This window comes from Anopheles gambiae, chromosome 2 (genome assembly GCF_943734735.2).
Source record: "Anopheles gambiae chromosome 2, idAnoGambNW_F1_1, whole genome shotgun sequence".
Classification (NCBI taxonomy): domain Eukaryota; kingdom Metazoa; phylum Arthropoda; class Insecta; order Diptera; family Culicidae; genus Anopheles; species Anopheles gambiae.
The window spans coordinates 47791267-47811198 of record NC_064601.1 but is presented as its reverse complement, the minus strand read 5'-3'; the positions used below and the strand labels follow the sequence as shown (position 1 = coordinate 47811198).

Here is a 19932-nt window from a genome sequence, read left to right as displayed (position 1 = left end):
GGTCCGTTTTTTGTGTTTTTTCTCGGCCATTTATGCGTTTATGCTGCTGGTTGTTGGGGCACGAGGCGCAGCTAGGCGGTAGGCGCCGTTCTGCTGGATCTCCTTGGCCCGCGGTAGCTATCTTGCTCGGTGTGGTGATGTTACAGGCCCTTCTGGCCGACCTGTTCCCAGTCTCTCCCAGTCTCTAAGCTTTCCCGAATGCAACTTCCTTTGGCTGTGAAGATAACCTTCCTCGTTCCTCGTGACCGGGGAAGGTTTCGAATTGAGGTTGTTGTACTGCACCAGAGGTTAGGTTGTTGACCATCACACACCATTTTTATCCCATCGAGAGCTGCCAGCGGGCCAGATATGTAAAATACACCTGTTTGTCCAGCACGGATTAACCGCGCCTACTCGTCGTCGTCGATGTCGGTCGACATCCGTGTTCTTTATCGTCGTCGGAAGCGAAATATAAACCGCTGTTCGTTTGGCGCATCACATCCTCCAAAGAAGGGTTGGTGAAATGTGCCTTAAATGCAGCGCTTATCAATGCGCGTTCCTCATCAAAAATCAAGAAGAAAAAGAAGAAAAAAGAAGAAGAAAATGTTGTTTTATAAAAAGTACAAAAAAAGCAATCAATCAAAAAAAGAAGAAGAAAAAGCGTTAAACAAGAAGAAAAAAGAAGAAAAACACACAAGAAGAAACCAAACTGTGATAAAAATGATGCATACCGGCAGCTACGAATGCGATGATATGCAAACAGAAGAGAAGAAACTGTATTTAGTTAGTGTTGAACGGTTCCCATATGGTGATGTATCATTCAAGAAAAACAAAAAAAAAAAAACAAAACAAAACATTACTAAACGCAATTTTTATTACAAAAAACCACTACACATACTGTTTAGTTTGTTTTTCTCTCTCTTTCTCTCTCTTACATCTTTGAGACTGATTGGCCCGTTGCAGATTATTAGTTCGGTGTTATTTTGTTTCGTGCGGAAATTGAAATGCTATCCCAAGCGTCACTATAATTGGTTACATGTTGAAAAACAAAACAAACACTTTCTGGCGGAACAGTAGGAGTTTTCTATTGCAATTGGAAGATAAGTGGAATAAGCAGAATCAAATTAATGTTCAACAAGAAAGCCAACGCTGCACGCAGGCAACGTCCAACAGATGGCGCTTGATGTGGTGCTGGTGTTGTCCTACTCGCCGCTAGAGAGCGCTACAATCGGATGGATGATTTGTGATCGAACAAGATCGCACTCGTAATTCGGACTCGCGTTTTGGTTTTGTTTGTCGTGCTACTAAATCTCAAGCTAAATGGCGTTTGTTTTATGCTCCTAGTCGAGCTTGCACTGGTTTTTCTTTTCTTCTTTTTTTTCATTCTTCTTAATTATGTTAATTTCCAATTCTTTTTTAGTCTCCATTCTGAATTTGCAAAACCATGTTATCGCAACATATCAACTAATGTGTTCTATGATTGTTACAGATACTTCCACAAAATATTACCGATATTCGACACCACACCGAGAACTACCACTGATGTCAGGTGAGTACTCGATCACAATGGCATCTGCCATTTTGTTAGTTTGTTTCGTATGATGATACCACTCCGGCAAACCACGAATGATGCTACCCCTGTTTGTTAGCAAAGAAGAAACCCGTACACGATCCAATGATGCTCCATGTTGATTGAACGCATTATAAAAGGCAACGCAATGCAATGAAACGATGGAGATTATTACGCATTACGCCGCGTTTGTTGTGACACATGAAATTGTCGTGAACAGGCTGGAGGGTTTCATTTGCGGCGGATAGGAGATGCACTCCGGTTTAGCAGTCGTGACAGCGAAGATCGTTCCACATGTCACATTCCGCAATCACACGCCACCCGTCATCTTAACTGAACTACGCCGGTGCGTCCGAGTTCGTTCGAGGTTATTTTGGCTTTATAGTGATAGTGCCCGGGCCAAACAAGGACAACATTCTGGAACGATCTACTATGACGTGGGCTTTTTTTTCGGGTGCACCAGTCTCTATCACCCTCCTGCCATGCCATATGGCGGCACCAATGCCGCGGTCACCACCTGCTACGACGGGGGTGTAGTGGTTTTTGCTACAAACGTAACGTGTTCGTTCCCGAACGAGCTCCCACACTCACGGCCGGCCTCCCCAGCTCGGTGCGCGGCACTGATAACCCATATGGGGTTCTAAAGATATCAAGCAAGGGAAAGGCATGCACACACACACACATATATATATATATTTAAACAGAGGGATGATGGGTGATGAGGGTGCCGAAAAAAAATCCACTTGTCGTCACTTTCTCGAGAGAAGACAAGCTGTGAATGCTGACGGCGGCACAACTGAAAGCACTCACTTCACCCACTGCCAGCGCGCCACAGTTTCGCCACACACAAAACCTTTGCCAATAATGCACTGATGTGTATGTGATGCAGTCGATGACAAGAAATAAATTATAAACCACTATGTTATCGTATTTTCCGTCCATACTGCTGCTGCTGCACATGAAATTTCACCTCGGCTCGATAATCGGTGCTGCACGCGAATGCGGTACACTTTGGACGGGGTTGCATTTTGTTTGCTCTCTGTCTCTCACTCGCTGTGTTTGCTACCCTTCTCGGCCGATTTTTCAAGCGCTTCTCGAAACAGTTAAATATGGAAATGAAAATAAAACAGTTTTCTAAAACGCGCCCCCGCCTGATGTGCCCCACCGGTACCGTACGCCATTCCCCACAGAGTCAGCATGCACTCAGTTCCACGAGTACAAACATGACAGGTTATGTGTGATATGGAAATCGGTCGATAAGAAGAAAGCAGCGCGCGAACAGTCTGTGGGCTGCGGTGGGTTGTTACCATTATCAACGGGCCCTACACACACGCTCGCCAGAAGTTGCATCGATAATTGTATTGATTGTGCTGCTCTTCCTGTGTGCTGTGACTGGTGGTTTGCTTCGCCATACAAGGGCTAAGATTTGCTGCTTCTGGACAAAGAAAAGGTATCGTGTGCATTTTCTTCGCAAATAAGTAAATTAAATTGCAACCAATTTTCCCCCATGCTAGGAAGCGCTGTTTTCCCCCTTTGCGTAAACTCATGTGTTTGTGCATGCGGTGCATCTATTAACACGAAGCTCGTGGCACAAACTTCCGCCGAGAACGGACAACACCTTTGCCGAGTTGGTGAAAAATCGGAAAAGAAAATCAACAATTACGTTTGTAAATTGCAAACTCCTCTAGTCCCACCTTTGAACCGGTTTCCACGAGTTTCGACATAGCCCGATGTGTACCCCATTCCTCAGTTGCAACGAGCGGATTCAAGTCGGTGCTGCACTAATTGCACTCTTGTCTTCAAACGCCACCGAAATAGTGAAATAGGCTGCCGGAGGGGGAAAAAATGCACCATCGATTAACCGAAAGTATTGATTTATTTTTTCGCGCAAAACTTCTCATTAATCTACCGACTGCTTTGCTATCTAGTGGTCCGTTATCGCTACGAGAGCCGGTTTCACGTTGCAATACAGTCTAGCAAATCAATAAATCGACTCGAAAACTTGTGAAAAGTAAAACAAAAAAAAAGAGGAGGAAAGAAAATATACCATTTGATGTGTACCGTTAACGATCCGATCGGTTTCTCGAGGCTAAATGATATCGTGCATCCCTGTCTGTTTTGTGTCTCTTCACATTCCGGCAAAGGGCGTGCAATAAAGGGTTTCACATCAATTTGCTGGCTGCACAGGATGCAAGTGGGGCATCTCTTCTGGCAGTAGCTTTCGCATCGTTAGCTCGCCCGTAGATGAAGCGCTGTTGGTGATTCGTACACGTGTGTCCGCTAGAAACTTTGATGTTATTGTGCGGTGCTTACACGGTTGATCCAGAACGTAAACGATTTCCAAAGTCCTTGAAGAAGTGGAACGAATGTGCTGTTCGTTCTCTTGCATTGTGGGATGATGCTTAAACCCTGGCATGGGCGTTTTAGAATGCAATAAATCGTTTCTAGGAAGAATTGATGATTTTGTGATATGAGAAAATGTAGAAAATATGAGATACATGTATTGCTTTTTCTTCGACTGCGATTTGTTTCCTCAGCGGAGCAATAGGGCAAAATTTGTTTCCGTCGACGTTCCGTTCGATGCTTTTTTCCCGCAACTTTTGAGCATCAATATACGAACGCTTGTAATGATGGCGGCAGCTACAAAGATGATTCGCGAGGAACTTGTCAGGGCGTGAAGAGCAGACGAGTAGCAAAGTGAGTAGATGAAGATACAATCGTTCATGCGTCGCAGAACTGGAAGCGGTGGCGAATTTTCAACGAATCGCCTTCCGCTGCGGGTTGGATGGTTGAGGCCTTTTCTGCTGTTGCTTTGGCGCCGATGTGATGCGCTTGGAAGAACAGACAAATCACGACGAAATGGTGGGGAGAAGCGCGATGTACTACTCTACTACCGGCAAATAGTCAAAAAAGGGGAAGTGCCACTGCGCGGATACACTGTACCACCACCCTATAGCAGATCTCAGCCCAACCCACTCAACAGTGCCCTGCTTGCGCTCGCTGGGGCTTGTATGACGGGCCAAACAAAAAAACGAAAACATCCGCACAATAGTGCATGATTTCTCAATCGGTTGTGTAACCCTTCGTGCAATTACAATGCAACGAATGAAAATCCATGGGTTTCATGGGAGAGCTTCTAAGCTACTTTTTAACGATTTTGTATCGCACTCACACAGACTCTGTCAATATGTCTTCTACAATAGCTTCGAGATAGGAAGACCTTAACATAAAGAAACTTATTTAACTATGCACGTTGTTTTGACGCTTGTTATTGCCCCCATGGAAAGTAAAACCTCGTTAGAAAAAGTACAAAAACCTATCAATTATATTTTTGTTTTAATTTTTTATTGTTACGACTTACAAACAATCCTCCGAAACACACCCCATCCCTCGATGAGGTTTCGAACGATGATTTGAGCTGAACTCCAACCATGCTGACAGGTCAGGAAAGCGGCCTTTTATTTCGCCTTTCGTCACGAAACGATTACTGTCAGACGATAACTTGGGCGAACACATTCCTTTCCGAAGAATGCAAACCGACGCAAATCAAGAGGTTTCTTGCACTTCGTTTTGATTGAATCATGTCTTAAAAGGCGGCTGCCTCGGGAGTGCTCCACCAGAAATGAAGGTTTCGTGTTTCGTGAGCGAAGGGTCCGGACGTGTGGCGAATCACGGAACTCGCACGATTAAAAAGTCTCCAGTCAGTGCGATAGTTTTCCACATGATACTGCGCGATACCGTTCAGCGTCGTCGCACGTCTTCTTGCTGAAATGACACTGACACTGATCGGAAACCGACGCCGGAAATGGGTCTTTAAATAACGCGCACGAAACAGCGCAAGAACTGGAACTGGTATTCACGTGGGTTGGAATTTCGTTTCCTTTCGATTGCCATCTTTGCCCGCGTGTGTGTGTGCGTTTGTATGGCGTCTGGGTAGCAGAGAATGTTTGAGGTTTCTTTTTGTAGGAAAAAATAAAACAAATAGAGAAATGTTATGCGAACGAAAAGCCGAGACTAGGAACTAATTCGTAATCAATAAGCAAGGATTGGTCGCCCGTCCTCGGGGTTGTGCTGTAAACCTCATGAAAGAGCACAATCTCCGGGGCCCTGATTGACCATTGCCTGCTTCACCGAACCTAAAAGGAACTAAGAAACTAATCCAGAACTTTTCTAATCATACGACCCAGAACCACTGGCAAAATGATTACGAAATGGATGTTGCAAAAATAGCCATTTTGAATCAATCCGACTCGACTGGCGCTTTGGGGATGGGAATAGGAGCAGAGAAAAAAAAATACACTGCTCAGCTCCTTGATGTTTTTGACCACACAATGCAGCAAACTTCACTGGAAGAAGCAAGTCCACCTCAGAACCCGGACTCGCCCCGTCTCCATTAGCATATTTTCTTCATTACTTCCAAACCTATACAAGCCGACCAGGTGGCACCGCAAGATCGATGGAAACCGATGCAAGGGTGAAAGGAAATGGGGCAATTGCAATCATCAGAATAGAACACCCCACACCGGACCGTACACTCTCCCCTTTATCAGGACCTTTATCGGATGCAGTACTTGTACTTCTTATCCATCTCGACTGTTTTGTGTTGCACCTTCAGGAATCGTGCATATCAATACGATAACAATCGGTAATTGAGCCCAGACCAGCTTCCACTAGAGAGACGCCCTTCTTTTCCCTCCTTCCGGTACAATTCTTCCCCCACGATTTCGCTTACTTGCTCATTGCAAAATTACAAACAATCTCAGCCCAGAAATTTCAACACGCCTGCTGCTGCAGTATTGTGACCAGACCAACTAGCAAACAATGCTTTTACTGTACGGCTTCTGTTCGTGTGGCTATTGTTTTTGTCCATCCAATGACGGTAAATGTGGGGCCACCACCTCGATCTGCACACAGATATACACACGAGAACACAAGAGTTGGAGAATGCATTCGCTGTGCCTAACCGATGCATCTCCCGCACACAACCTTTCACACACCACGACCGGTCACGGGACGAAGTAAAAGGACCGGAGAAGCTGCTGGGTGAGCTTATTAGCCGCGACCGTTTCCCTTGCTTTTGTTTGCAGGATGCGTAAAAAAGGATGCAATACACAGGACACGAAAGAGTGACGACATGATGCTGGTGGATTTAGAGAAACGGGGAGGAGATAATAGAGTGTTATCATTCAAAAATGGGGGATTGGAGCGGTGTGGTGTTTAATTTGTCTTGTTCTATCTGCAATGTGTTAATGGAAGCAAATTGAGCTTTTACTTGGGCTCTGCGTAGTTTGTTTCTGTGCAAATAACTAGCAAGTTTGCTTTTTACACGCTTAGTCTTTTTTGCGTTGAGAAATAAAAACAAATGAATAAGTAATAATAATGAAATTCCGAATACGTAACGATTAGTACAAGAATTTTGAATGCTTTTCGTATTGAGGTGAGCGTTAATGTTGTGTTATGATATTTTAAAGGATGCATTAGAAGCTCTCCTATACAGTCTGTTCCCGAGTTACGCGGTTCTCGAGTTACGCGGATTCGGAGATACGCGGTTTTCTTAATTTGACAGATCAAATGTCAAATCAGTTCAATTTGCTTGCAGAATTGTTCACTGCAGAATAAATTTCATTTTTGCTAATACATTTAATTCACTTACAAGCAAAATCTTTCAGAATATTCTGCCCTAATTGCATTAAATAAATTATAAAGTGTATAAAAGTACTAAACTGAATACAAATTCCAAATAGCCAATTGTATTTTGGTCGAAAACCACGAAATTCGACTTACGCGGATATTCGAGTTACGCAGATTCCTCGTGAACGCACAAACCGCATAATTCGAGAACAGACTGTGTTTACTGTACGTGTTTTGATGAAACTTAAGATGTAATATTTCTGCAGCTGTAATATTTCTATCCTACCGAGGTTTGATAACTAAATTAACGATGTTATATTGTGGTGTACAACTATTGAACTAGTGATCAACTGCTACTAATTCTTAATTCTTTATGTGTAGCTTAGAACAGGCAGCATTAGGTGCCAACAAGAACTCGAGAGATTTCGGCAAGAATGCTGGAAGTAGGCAAAATGAAAAAAATAAAATATTGTTTATCATAATGAAATTGCAGCTTGGTGTAACTTTTAAGTATTCCGTGAAATAATAATATTTCATTTGCATTCCACATCACATTTCTTTTCGTTATATTTATCACTACTTGCGATGTAACAGTTTTTATTTTTTCGTAACGTCTATATATTTGATTTTTTCAAATGTGCAACCCCCCTTCAAAGAGCATTTTTATTAGTGACCATTTGTTATTCTTTGGCACAAAAACCATTGTCAAAAGTCTAGCCTATACCACTAGTGGGATTGTCTTTCATGGACTTTTTGTAAACCCATAGCAGGATAGTCAGTCCTATGTATGGAGACACGGTCCATTCGGGGTTTGAACCCATGACTGGCATGTTATTAAATCGTACGAGTTGATGACTGTTCCACGAGATCGACAGTATTAATGTGACATATATCTACCATAATAGTTGACCTTTAAACCTATGTCGTTCCTTTTTTCACTAAAGTAGAACAAGTTTCTTAAGGGTAATGATGATTGATGGTAAAAGTTTTTGACTAAATCAATGCCTTCGGATTACAGGAGCTGTTCATTGTGCGTTTTATTTTAGAACTATTGCTGCGGTCAATTCTTTCCTTAAAGCCACTTATTATCAGCGCTGGGTGAATTCCGGGAAGCAAGCATTCCGTCGTCCCTTCGCTCAAAAGTAGCACACAAAACCCATAATGTCCAGCGACGGTTGGTCTCCCCCTACTCTTTAAGTGAAATGAACGGGAAATGAAAAGAACTCGAAAGCCATAATTTACTTCCGATTGCAATTTCCGAGCGTAAAGCGAAGCGCGCCCCCTTCCCATCGAACCCAGTGCGCGCTCCGCCACACCTGCCCACCTGGGTTGGTCGCTGTTTGTTTGTGACGGTGTGGGGGGTGCAAACAAAACTAAAAAAAAAAAAACTTAAAACCAGAAGGCAACACCCCCACTTCCACCAGTCGAAGCAAAAGAACGATGTGCGAGGTTGATGGAGTAGTTGGCGGCAGCAGCAACAACAATACACCGGCAAACTCAATTCTCAAACGGAACGGAACTTAACTCCGTTCTAATAAATGCCCGTCCCGCTACGTGCGTGTTGGGTAAAGTTATTTTTCACTTCAAACTACACCCATACGGCTCATACACATGAATATGGTTTTTTAAAGGCATGCAATGCAAAGCAGTGACAGCCAGGGGGAAAAGGGTATAAATTGACCGGAACTACTGTCGAAAGATCATGACTCCTCGGAAGCGCTCCCGGCCGGAACCGAACCAAGCGCGCTGGAAGCCCCGGAACACCGCGACCCCGTTAGGTGAAGCGGAAGAAATCAGGCCCGCCTCTGGTGAGCGGGTGCTGAGGGGGGGAATGTAGAGATGGGACAGAGTGTACGGACTTCAGGGTGACCGATGACAATCAAATGATGTTATTTTTCCAACCTACTTCTTGCCCCTGCCCTTTCTGCTGCCCTTTTGTACCTTCCCTTTTGTACCTTCCGTTTTCCGCACGGTTAGGAAAATGGTTATTAAGCTACAGACCAGACCGCGTAAAGTATAAAGTAACGCCAGCTCGCCTGGGGACAAACAACAGTTTTGTGCCCCCCTCCTCTTACTAACCGGACGATGGGCGCGATTTGATTGCGCACATTCCGTCCAACAACGCAGACAAGTGCGCCGCGTGCACGATTGTGTCCGCGCGATGCTCTCGACCGATGATGACGCCTTTTCGCTTGCGCGTTCGTTCCGTGCTGCTTGAGAGGGTTTGGCGACACACACACACATACACGCCGCACGGTGGTACAGCATCGGGTGGGCCAATCAGTAGGCAAATAAATCCCTCCATATTCATTTCCTCCCCCTCGCGCAAAGGGTGGGTGCGCAATGTGTGTAAGAGTCAAGTGGAGAACTAGAATAATATGCGCGTTGATTCGTGGCGATCAGCGATGCGAAGCACCGAGAGAATCGGAAGTAGTGAACGATTTCGCTAGGAGAAGCAAGCCGTGGAGGGATGGGCAACAGAGTGGGGTCAAGAACGGATATAATGGGCGGGAGGGGAGGGCGTACATGGTTTTACTACTACCCTTGGAGCTTTGCACTTTGCATCAAATTGGGGACGGGTGAACACAATAGTAGGTTTCTCCGTGCTTCATCATTCTTGGGGAGTGGATGGACGCGCGAGGAAGCGAATAAAAAAGGAGAACAGAACACAAATGGCGAGGGAAGGGACGGCGTGTTACGATGTTGCGCGTTACAAAAAACCGGATGTGAGGAAGTAGTATTGCATGATGCGATTTGATTCTAGAGATTCGGTGGCCCCGATCGTCGTCCGCAGTCCGCGAAACGGAACGAAACGCGTTCACTAATAAGAGCAGCGCGTGAGGCCTATCGAATGTGAGATCTCCTCATCCCAGAGGGGGAGAGGCCGCACACAACAGTGGGTGATGCGAAGCGGGAGACCGCGAGACCTGTGCACCGACATTTCTGGAAGCCGTGTGCGCGGGTGTCCGGTTGAGTTTTCACCTTCGCACGAAGGTGGCAGAAGGTGGAGAAGGCGGGCGGGCGTTCTGAATCGAGAGCTCGGAGGAGGATGTTTCTGTTGATGGATGTTTCAAATGGTAATTACTTCTCCGGAGAGCGACAACAACAACATGGGACGAAAAACATTGCCTCCCCCCCCCCTCTCGCTGCACTAAACAGACAGAGGGTGCGGCCACACATTACAGAGCGCGTAAGTACCACGTGAGCCGCGAATGTCCAATGGCCGCTCGGGGAGTCTCAGTTGCTCACGGAGCGAGGACAGCTTGACGATTGACTTGCGGAACAGCTTCAATTATTGCTTCTCCGCCGGAAGTGGGGAGTTCCGCTCGGATTGTATAAATTAGATAAGTGTCTGTGTCCACACAAGGGGTGGAGGTGAGGCTAGAATAATTTAAAAGCACCGTCTAGTGTTTGAACAATCGAGCGTGCAAAAGAGTACTTAGGTTGTGAGATGGAGTTCGGTTTTTTTGTAGATGGAGTCTACATTGAAGCTTTAACTTGTTGGTATCATTTAAAATAATATTCTTCATGTCTGGACATTAGTATCTTATTTTTTAATGTTTTTTTGTCTTTAAAACCCCTTAAAATATAAAATGATTCTTCAAAAGTCGTCGTCTACGTCGTTACACCTCACAACAGTACCGCTACGTACAGAAATAAGGACCCCTCTGCAGAGGAACAACAGGACCCGATCGCAGAGAGCCTCGTTCAATTCACAGGATATTCACCAGAGCAGAACACAGCATTCCCCCTATACAACGGGTTAGCGCACACAAGCAAAGGAATTTCTCATGATTTCTTGTGACTTACTGTTTCGTGCCATTCCCGTCCTGTTGTGCGGATGTAGCAGACAAAGGGTGTGTGCCCTATATCCTTTCGCTCCACCCTCGTGTAAACGGTCAATAAAGTTTCTCTTCCTTCCTGGGGCTCCAGGGAATGGAAATTCTTATCGTCATTAATCAATTTTGTTCTCTCTAGAGGGAAGATAATTAAAAATTTGACTCTGTGTCGCACAAGTTCACCACGGTGATGATACCTGGGAATAATGGGGGAGTCGGGGAGGCGCTAGGGCTGGCCGGCACTCTGATGAGACATGTTGTTCAAGACAAAACAATCGTCCGGACGTTGGCAGGACCGACAACAAGCACTCGGTGGGAGGGTTGAGCGTATGTGTAAGCACTGGAATGTTTGTGATGCGGGAGCATAGGAAAAGTTTTGCGCCAAACTTTAATTGATAGAATTTTTCCTACATTATCAACCATGTGTGTACATGGTGTGCCATGTAGTGGGCAGAAGGGAGAAAGTGGAAGATGTTGTGGCCGTACATTGGCAAAAGCCAATCATTAGAACATCTTCTCTCGAATCCCAGCCCAAAAGCCACTTTCATGCTTGATTGGCAAAAGAAAAAGGCCAAAGTCACCCGCCGAAAGGGTTTTGCCCCCCTGATGCTTCTTTGCCAATGTGTGTAGGCCTTTCATCTAGTTTTTAGTATTGTTGCGTTTGCTTTCAAACCCCGTGGGCCCCCATTTTCCCATGCTCTTTTGCTTCATGAATAATTTACAGAAATATTTAAATTTGCCATCGTCAACCTGTGCGAACAAGCATACATTATCGGTGTGTCTGTTGTAAAAGGAGGGTGCCCACCAAGCGTAAAAGAACACTCCCACGTGATTTTTTGTGTGTGTTTTTCGTTTTGCTGCGCCGCGCTCTCAGGTGCACTACGGTAAATCACACCGGATACGGGACCGGATATCAACTACTTCCGGAATTTTCCCACGAACACATCCACCCTTACACCAACGGGCGCTCTGCTTCACCCTCTTGTCAGATTCATTATGCGATTGAAGTGTCAATAGACTCCTTTCACACGCCCTGCAATCAACCTTGTTTTCTTTTGTGCTAAGGAAGGGCAAACAGGCCAGTAACTTGTTGCATTTTGCTTCCACCGTCGACGCTTTCTTAAGACGTGCAGAAATAGCAGTGGGAGTAGGTTCTAGTACGCCAGTCAAACACACTGCTCAAGCCAATCCCCTTCGTAGAGATTTCCCTTACACTCTTAAGGCTGCCGGGCACAAGATCTGAACGACAGCCAACCAACCAGTACGATGACGACTCTTCCTACTGAATTTTGGAAGATATTTCACGTTCAAATAAAAATAATCTGCTTCCTTCTATTCTCTGGAATCGTCCTTAGTGGTGGGATGGATGATACTTATCCGTTTTCACAGCTTCTTCAGATGTCTTAGCACAACTTTACAAACGAGAAGTGTAGATGTTAAACGATACCAACTCTCTTTAGGAATGTGATTGAAATGCGTTTGCTTTTCATCGATGCGCTTATGAGGTTAATTTCTCAAATACGTTCCCTCATTAGTGAGAAAATGTACGCAGAAATGTTACTTGTAAAACCATTCTTTATCATAAAAGTTTCCTAATTAACACCAAACTTGCCCGGTGGTTTGTTTTAACGCTCTCGAAGCCTTTTGTTGTGCGAAGTTTGCCACAAAATTTACCTCATTACTAGCAACCAAGGGAAGGAACGTTTTATTCCCGAGTTTCTACAGACAAGGTCATCCGAACCTTGTACTCTTCTCGCTTTTGTCTTAGTGTCTGTACGTTTAAGACATCTTCTCAGAAATGATATCCCTCGGTCGCTCGATTTTCCACTGCGAGGAATAAGTACAATTAGGGTTCTATTTGTTTTCCCAAGAGTAGTCATAAACCTCCCCTCCCCCTCCCGTTCCTACGGAAGATGTTGCCGCGTGAACGACAGGTTCTTTCATCCTGACACCGCTACCCTTCTCCAGGCGGCAACATTCAACAGACGATTTCACGCTCAGCTAAAGTGCTTTTCTTTCGTAACGCAACGCCTCACCTTCTAGCTCTCCTCCGGCTGCTTCGGAGAGTCGGGCTTCTCAAAAGCGTGAAGAAGTAGTGGATTAATTCCTTGAGGGAAACGAGCGTCTTTTCGCGCTGTGTTGCGTATCCTGAGGGTAAACGCAACACTGCTCGGTTGGTCGGGGGGCGTTGAAGCGAAAAGACAAAGCGGTAACTTTCGACCAGCAAGCATTCAAGAAGCTGAAGGACCTTTTCTTTTTCATGGTAATTAAATCGTCTTCCGTGGTTGTCGTTGTGGTTTTTCGGTTTAGATTCATTTCACTCGACGCTTTTTTTTTGCGAACCATCCAATATCACCCTTGTGTACTCTTGGAAATGTTTTAAGTTGTTTAACTTACGCGGGTATGATCAATCACTCTTCAAGAAAAACAGTCTGTGCTGACGGAGAACGAAGAGAACAAACAAAAAGTCCCTACCGCCAGCATCTTGGTAAACTGACCAGCATAATGTTTGAAGGTGGAACTTAAAACCCCAGAAAGGCAACCATCTTTTCATCAACGAAGCGAACGGTTAGACATCGTGCTGCAATGGCCATCCGCAATCGTACCGGAAACAACCATGAATAACATTTTGCCAAATCCGAAAACGATAAACTTTTTCATTTTCGTATTTCACGGTAGCAGAACAAGGCAAAAAACAATCCTTTCGATAAAGTTTTGAAAAGTAGCTGGAAAATTTTGTTCATTTAAGTAGATTTACTTCGTCTTTCACATCATCGTCAATCTTTCAACTCGCCTCACCGGTCCTGGCTGAGGAACAACAATCTTGCTGTGTGCTTATTTCACTGTAAATAATGCTGATTCTTCTTCGGTTCTGGGCGTTCTGGTTTGAAAATTATTTGGACAACTTTTACCCTTCTCGCCGTACCGCTGCCACTCCCTAAGCAACAACCACAGGCCCCGGATATCCATCTTCCATTTTTGCACCTGGAGTTGCTGCACCGTCGTCCACTTCGTCAATCGTTTAGCCAAACCAATTTCTGCCTGGTCGCACAAAGCGTGTCACTCTCAGACATCTTAGTGCCCTTTTATCTCTAACCTTCTTAACGGGTAAAACTGGTCCTTGGGAAAGATGTTCAATTTTATTCACGATTTATTTCTTTGCGGGTTTCTGCTTGCCGTTGGGAAAGGATGCAAGGTAGTACAAGTACGTACATATGGACAATTAAACCCTGCATGACGTGGGTCAGCAATCTTCATTGACACATTCGATTTTTACACCCCTTTTGTGTGCCGATGTAGGCAAAATGAATAGAAGAGAAGGAGGTGAAATACATTGTATGCGTTTTGGATTTTTGCATCCGCTTCTTACCTTTGTTGCATTTCAGCTCAGCGTTCTTGAAGCGGAACAATCCTAATTGTACTACGGCTTTATAAGCAAACACACACGAACATTGCACGTCTTTCTCACAAGAAGCTTTTTTTCGGATCGCTATAGAAAAGATAATCCTTCAAATCAGTACCTTAGCTCTGAGAACTTCGATGCATGTAGGTGCTGATCCGATGCATGCATTCATTGAAATGGAAAATGTTTACTAGGCACAAGCTTAACATATATTGCTGATGTGTTTTTAAGATATGTTGACCGATGAAGCAATTACCAAATATGATTGATCAAGCGTCTTGAATTTAAGCACATACTAAGCAAATGGTACAGGTATCATCGTTTCGTTCATATGTATCATAAACGTTTTACCTATTGTCTGCTAGACATACAATTTAACGATCGATTGGGTTTCTTTCATCAAAAAGCCATTCCGATACCAATAAACGGCTGCTGTGACGCTGCGGAACCGCTTGGCTTTTGAAGCGCATCGCTGTCGGTGACGCGTGCCGGCCACGCGCGTCATTCTCACTTTCCAACCGGCTTCTCAATTTTCCAGGTGAGGTAACATTACAATCAAGAAACTAGCGAACAAGCCACCGACCTCCGAGACCAGCGCGTTCTTCCTGCCTTTTTCACAAACAGGAACCACGCCGATGAGCTCTCTCACTGTCTCTGTCTGCCCGCACTGCTCTCTTCGCCAAAGAGGGACGCGTAGTTTTATGTATGATGTTCACCTTTCCTCCACCCCTCGGTGAAACACTTGGGAAGCGTCGTAAAAGCAACGATAAGAACCCACATTTACGGAAAAGCCATCTCTCCCGCCAGGGGTCTTCATTTTCGTATTCGGGCACGCGCCTGCCTGCCCGTTCGCTGTGTTCCGCTTGCCAGGTTCCGCAACACATATGGGGACGACGCGCGCGCGTGTGTGTGTTTTTGTATGCAGCGTCATCCGTAACATGACGGTGGAAGAAATGATGCCCGAAATGTTGTCGCCCTTACCTCGACTTACGGTAGTGCCCTCTTGAAGGGTTACGCTGCGTTTGCTGCCAGTGATAGATACACAGGGAAATAGGCAACAGCTGCAACGGGTGGCGTATGGTAAGCGTGTTTTGCTTATGTGGTGCAGCGGCATGTCGTGTAACTGTGTCTATTGAATTATCGTTGCAAATTTAGGCCACTTATTAAGACGTCTCTGTAGGTTGGGACGATTGTTCCCTTTCCATCTTTTTTTCAATCGAATAATTTTTAAAAAGGAACGTAATGACTTCAGTTGAGATGAATTCAGAAAAAAGTATTGAATTTGCATACAAGATCTCTAACATATATTATTTTCCTGAAAAAAAACTATGGACACTAACAATAAGGTATCTTTTGCTTGAAGACATTTAAAAAAGTAGAAGAAATAATACAATATTCAAATATATTCAATTCATTTTTTAATGCGAAATTTGTTGATATACTTTTCAACGTGTACCAAGATCATGCCATTAGCATTATTTTTTTTTATTCATTTTAGTTTTCTTGAAATTCATGCTATATTCTGATTGAAGTAAAGAAATATTCGTAAAAAATACTAGTTATTTTGCAATACTTACTTTCAATTGCTGTGTTGATATTAACTTCTATTGTTTTCAAGAAAATCTGTTGCTGTTTGAGCAAACTTGGTTTATTTTAGGACTTGTTGTTTCTTTTTGTGAATCCATAAATTTTTCTCTTCTTTATTTCAATATTTTATAGTCAGCTATGCAATATATCGGGACTGATTTTTGATGGTATCATCTATTTTAAGATAGTTGCTGTTTTTTCCATGGTGTAAATTTTTTTCTTTTACCATGCTGGTTATAAAATCAAATGACTAAAGTTGTTTTAGTTTTGATTTCCCTTTTTAAAGAAAAGTACGATTTTTTCAGATGAAACACAGGCAACGTTTATTTTAGCATAGAATTTAAATTTAAAATGGCATGTGTGTATTTTCAACATCGTAGTAAACTATAATTTAAAGTTGTAATTTTCTGTCCAAATGAAAAAAAGCAAGGTAAAGAAAGGAAAACAATTTTTTATGTATTAATTCGTATCGTTGTAACGAAGCTGTTCATGAGTAAACAAAAATTTTAATGATGATACAAAAAGATGTTTCTCCAAAAAATCGGTGCTTTGTTAAAAAAAACCCAATATGAAACATCATGTATAACTTGTTATAGAAGTACAGAATGAAGAGATACCTGAGTTTTGTATGTTTTTACCCAACTTTTCATTATCTTGAAATGAATTGTGAAATGTATTCAAAGCTACCTACGTTTCCCTTTCATTCACGGAGTTAAATCATTATTCTTTACAATCCTTCTAGTAGGATACGGGACTAACGGACAGGCAGATGTATTTTCCGCGTCTCATGCGTTTCGACCGGGAACATCGTCTCCCCATCAACACGCACTGCGTCGACTGTTCTTCGACTCCGCTAGCATTAAAGCAAACTTTCCAATTTGCACAAAATTCATTCCCCGGAAAGGGATCAGCAATCCCGTGCGTTGATTTTGTTGTCCCAGTCGTACCTTGATTGAGTCCTTGCTATCAACCTAAGCGGTACACACCACCTTTACCAACATTCTTTTGCCCTTCATCGCTCGTTTCCCTTCCTCTTCTCTTGGTTTCACAACTGCACAAGTTTTTGCTAGTAAATTTACAATCTTCCCCGATAATACCATCACCCATGTTGGACCCAGTACCAACAAGCCAGAGAAGAAGAAGACTACAACGAGAAAAACAATTCGTGACAGAGCGAGAGAGAAAAAGGCTCAAACCCAAGCACACAATAACAATAGATGTGTGTTGAGCCAAACGTCCTGCGACCCTCTCGTCTAGACCTGGACCCTCGTGCTCGCTGCCGTAGAATCGGAGCTCCGTGTCTTCCCCTTTTGGAAAACGGCACTCCTTTACGTCATAGATGCAGCTGCACAGCCCGGCCCCGATCGCTCGCGCGTCTGTTGCTCGAAGTCGGCTTGTCGAAGGTGAAGCAAACCAACAAACCAACAACAGCAAGGGCTGGCAGCTCTTCGCTGCTGTCGATCCTCCCTTCAGTCGCTCACCTTTGTGTTGCGCCAAGGGCTGAGCGCGATTGTAGCAGCAAACCCCTCGGCATTTTTACGCACACACCTCATCCCATGTTCACGCGGGTCCTTTTTCTTTTGTCAAGCACAGTTGCAAACCGGTAAAGATCTCGATTGTCGTCCGAGGGTTGCTGTGGAGTGGTTGTGCGCGTTTGGTGGCAGTTTTGCCTAGGGGTGAGTTCCTGCCGGCGCACGGCGTTTGTGTGCTGTTTGCGCGCCAGGACACCCTCCTGGTGTCTTGCGCATCTATGTGCTAGCAGCTAAGCTGGGACCGGGCTTTCGAAAGTTCAAGGTCCCTGCAGTGTGTATGCGTGTGCGTATATGAGCTGGTCCCCATGTTCGGAAAGGACTAGCGTCAGAACAAGAATCGAAATCGAGTGTTGCTTTGATGCGTGAAGGTCCTGCCAGGGCTTACGGGGCTAACTGAAGTAAAAAGAAGAACTTACTCGACCGTTTTATAGCAACTTACCGGGAAGGGTGTCAGGATATAATGGTTTCGAACGGACGAACTCATATGGCACACCGTACACTAATGCGTCCCAGCTCGTTGACATTCGGAGCATGATGAGCGTTCCTCATCAGCACCGACAACGACGATGACAACGAAGAAGTATGGCGATGCGACAGCTGCTACAACAATTTGCGCTTAATTTATCCGAAGCCAACTGACGCACTCGGTTAGTTGTGCAAACTGCATCAAGCACCAGGAACATCAAAGCAGGCAGGTCACGCGTCTTCCCTCGTTGAAGTCTCCCAACGATCTGGATGCACAGACGCAACCGTTACGGCAAAGAAGCGGCCAAAGAAATCAGGCCTCACTTCTTAAAGGAAAATCGGCCCACTTCCCCTATTGTTACCTAAGCAGGGGAACTCACCAAACAATTTTCTTCCACTTCCACACTGCAGCGAACAAAACGTTCCGGGCCAGTTGCTTTCTTCCCCTTGTTTTCTTCACACAACCTACCGCAACGACGCAATGAGCGGTAGGTCGTCGCGTCTTACGATTGTGTTCGTAAGCGCATAAGAAAACCTCACCGTTCGGGAGTGGTGATGCACGTGCTTCTCCGGGGCCATTTAAACGCTTACGTCACGGAAGGCGTGTTCCTTTGCCGGTGTTCTTTGCTCTTGCGTTCGGAAAAGGCGGACCTTCTTCGGACCATTTTGGAGTGGGGATTTTCTTATAAGAATCAGACGTTTCTTCGCCTGGTGTGTGTGTGTTGGTGAGTAGGTTAAGGCATCCTTTAACCGCCACACCATATGGTTTCGGTTGATGCTGGTGGTTGAAGATGATTATCGACGGCAAAGGACGGCAAAGCGACGGAGGTCGTTTAACTCTACGCAACCGGTGTGTTTGGTGGCGTTGTGAGTAGGCAGTTTGTTTGTTTTTTTTTTTTGCCTGCGCTCTCATTCACTCCCTCCCGCTTCTACAGCACTGGAACGATCATCACCTTGTGCCGGTATGGCACGAGCAGCCAGATGGTCTTGAATGTTGTTATGTTTGATATTAAAAGGCATCTTTTTTTTTGCTTGTTCGTTTCTCCCTAGACCAACGCTGTATGGTGTCAGTCTTGTGTCCCCTTTTATTAGGTCGCAATTTTTGGACAACACACGAATGTTAAGCTACGTAGGTGATAAGAGCGACCATATATGTAACTTTATTCTGGCAACCGCTACTCTACCAACTCCTCTCTTATACCTTGTTATTTAATATGAGCAACTTAAGTACCCCATGCCTTAATTTAGTTTTTTGTTTTAAGGAACTACACTTCCGGCCCACATTTCCGGAAGCTGCTGTAGAAACTTTCATATTTATTTGTCTACATTCGCCCACATCTCGTGTGTCCTTCATTAGCGCAGCGAGCGACCCAGAAGAAGCGCATCTTCCGTGTGCTCTCTTCATGTGTCTGTTTGCGTGTATTTTCTTGAACTTCCTGCGTACCTTTTATCGGGGTACATTGTCACCATGTCCTTAGATGGGTTTTGTTTTACTCTGCTGCCTGTTACTTTGGTCTCCGTAAATCTTGTACGGTATTTGCTTCTTGTTTTTTTTTACGGAAATATCTCATACTTTTGTGTACGCTACCTTCCGGATGACTGACTGTACAATGAATCCTTCCTTGGCTCATTTCCTCGAACGTCGGAAGGTGGGCCGAAATGTCCTAACAGTAGAGGACGCAAAGGTTAAAACCGCCGTGACGCTTATTGGCACCTACACAACGGTGCGCGCACAACAGGGTGAAGACATTAGATAATGAGCCCAAGTCTCCTCGGGGGACATTGTTTTCCCTCTTTCAAACGAAGCAGGAAGTTTACTGCCGCCACTGCTGTAGAAATCGTTTCATGGCAAATTGAATTATAATTGAATGTCATTACGTTCCGGCCGGTAACGCGAGGCAAGGTGTGAAATTGACGCTCATCGAA

The 19932-nt window shown here is 44.5% G+C and overlaps 1 protein-coding gene across 11 annotated transcripts in view; it reads left to right on the top strand.

Annotated features, from left to right (window-relative positions):
- The window catches only part of LOC1270900 (homeobox protein prospero), a 169752-nt gene that overhangs the window by 70339 nt on the left and 79481 nt on the right, over positions 1-19932 (top strand). For 10 of the 11 annotated variants that reach the window (XM_061648987.1, XM_061648997.1, XM_061648995.1 and 7 more), the window contains one exon: positions 1469-1528. The gene's annotated coding sequence lies outside the window, so the exon portion shown is untranslated. Of the gene's footprint in view, positions 1-16; positions 788-1468; positions 1529-19932 lie in introns of those variants that run through there. The other variant, XM_061648989.1, reaches the window with a different exon arrangement.